The sequence below is a fragment of the Pinus tabuliformis genome, chromosome 3_1 (genome assembly GCF_031772625.1).
Source record: "Pinus tabuliformis cultivar Carrire ecotype Pingquan chromosome 3_1, CPIR1, whole genome shotgun sequence".
In the NCBI taxonomy this organism is placed as follows: domain Eukaryota; kingdom Viridiplantae; phylum Streptophyta; class Pinopsida; order Pinales; family Pinaceae; genus Pinus; species Pinus tabuliformis.
The window spans coordinates 395,148,327-395,151,021 of record NC_142301.1 but is presented as its reverse complement, the minus strand read 5'-3'; positions in this window follow the sequence as shown (position 1 = coordinate 395,151,021).

Below are 2,695 nucleotides of genomic sequence, written 5' to 3'. Positions count from 1 at the left end.
AAGTGGAGATACCAAGGCTACGATAGATAAAGAGCTTGCTATATGGAAGAACAAAGACAATAAAAAACGTGACTTTATTATTGTGGAAGTGAAAAGGTGAGTTTCCATATTTTTATTATTAAAGAATCTTATAGTGCCTTAAATAAATTGAAGGTTTTTTATGACTTAGAACTTGAACTCATAAAATTGATGATGAGGCTCCTCAAATATGAACTGATGAAATTGATGGAAAGACACTTTAATCTAGAGTTGAAGGGTGATGATCCCATGGCTCTATATTTTGAGATCTTAGCCGTCATGCATGACATATATTCCACTTGAATGATGTGATAAATTCATCTCATAACCTTAACCAAGCCCCTCTTGTAAAACTCCCTCCCTACCTTTGTTCTATTTTAGATAGTGGGAGGTATTACTTAATAACTTAACATGTCCTCCAAGGTTTTTTTATCAATATGGGGTCACAAAACTCCTCGCTTTGCAAAGTTTGCAAAATTAAATTTGAATAGCACCATCATGTATGACAGATTGATAGCTTTCCGGTTATATAAATCATATCTCAATCTCGCTCCTATATTGAAAGTTATTTTTTTTAATAATGAATCCATACAGGTGGGGAGAATTTTAATAAGAGAGGAATAACTTGTTTATAGATTTTATTTAACCCAACATTTTTAACATCCAAGTGAGTCCATCCTCAGGGGATAAGCTAATTGTTTAAGAGGAGATTAATGATGTATCATAGAGCTGATCTTATGTATATATGTAGTTTATGGAAATGATCAATATGAAATGATTTAGTCGGCTAGGGTTATTTGAAATTTTGGGTAAAATTAAAATATGTGGTTTAGATCATTAGATGATTTAATTAAAATGGAGATTTCATTATTAGTGATATTTTAATTAGATTTATTATTATTGTCCAATGTAATGTATTCATTTTAATGTTAAATTAGCGTTTAATTAGTTCTTATGGTTGTTATGATTTTAATTGATGTTTCTATTTGACAAATTTAATTTATGATTCTATAATTGCAAACTTTTAATTTTATTCTATGAGGCTATATAGTTATAATTATTAAAATCCAAAGAGTGTGGAAAGTTTTTAAGCATCAATGTTTTGAGTTGCATTTATAGGTAATATGTTTAATTTTTATAGAATTAAATGAATTAATTATTGGATTCGTTCAATAATTTCATCTAAACTTTTTGGTTAATTTTTTTTCAAAATTTTGTGTTTTTATGATTAGTTGATTTAATTCAATTGGAGATTACCTTAATGTTGATATTTTAAATGGATTTATTATTAATGTCCAATGTAATGTATTGATTTTAATGTGAAATTAGGGTTTAATTAGTTATTAGGGTTGTTATGATTTTTATTAATGTTTCTATTTCAATTTGACTAATTTAATTTATGATTCTATAGTTACAAACATTTCATTTTATTCTATAAGGCTATATAATTATAATTATTAATAATCAAATAGTGTGCAAAGTTTTTAAGGATCATTGTTTTGAGTTGATTATAGAGGTATTATGTATATTTATATAAATTAAATGAATTTCTCTTTAGGAAGAGAAAGTCATGTGGAGACTATTGGATGGATTAAATTCTTTAAAATTTTTGTATTTTTATGATTGAGCGTAAATGCACTATTATTGGAGTTAATTAGATGGGATTACATAAGATATGAGATCTAGATTAATACTAAAGGGACTAAATATTAGGGGCTTATTGGTTTTTTATGATTTCCAGTAATGGCTTCCAAGTATTGCTTAGCTTTAATCCATCATCCTGATTCAATTTGTTTTTTCCTTTTTCTATTTCAATGACTTCTTTTATTTTTATTTTAAGATAATGGTCCTCTTTTTTGATAAATTGTCTTCTTCCATGCAGATGTAGTGTGAGGAAGAGTGAACATGTTCTGCTAAGGCATATTTTGAGGTTCTTTCTTTTCATAAGTCAACATTTTGCCCTTTGATTCTAATGTTAAAAGCTCTGCATGTTTCACATATATATTCTTTACCTCATGAACAAGGTATAATATAAACAACTTTTTGTTGGTTAGGGTTTACTGAGTCTTTAAGCGAGTTGAATAATTGCCTAATGGTGTTAGGGGGAGTGAAAGCTACATTATTATGTTTATTGAGAGTTTTTGCAATTTTTTTAGTGGTGCCTTTTATATAAGCAAGGGAGATTTTAGGAGTGATTGAAGATATATCTTTGTTATTCTTGTTATTCATGCATAGGGATTGGTTTATGGCTTTTCTAATGGTGTTCTTATTGTAACCATTTTGTTTAAATACTTTTTGAATATGATTAAGTTCATAGTTTAGATGGTCAAGGTCAGATATTCTAGCAGCCCTAGTGGTTAAGGTTTTTATGATTCCAATTTTTTGTTTAGAGTGGTGATGGGAATTTGCGTGCAAATATCTCTCAGTGTGATTTTTCTTTCTAAAGACTTGGAAACCAAGTTTTACTTCTTTTTTAGATAGAATGATATCCAGAAAGGGAAGTTTATTGTTTGTTTCAATTTCGATAGTGAATTTTATATGATCAGAGAGACTATTTATGTGGTTGAGGAATTGGACTAGTTTTTCCTTCCCATGCCTGCATTTGGTGAATATGTCATCCATGAACCTTTTACATTCTTCAGGGGTGTAGGGAAAGGAATTGAGGGTTTTATGTTCA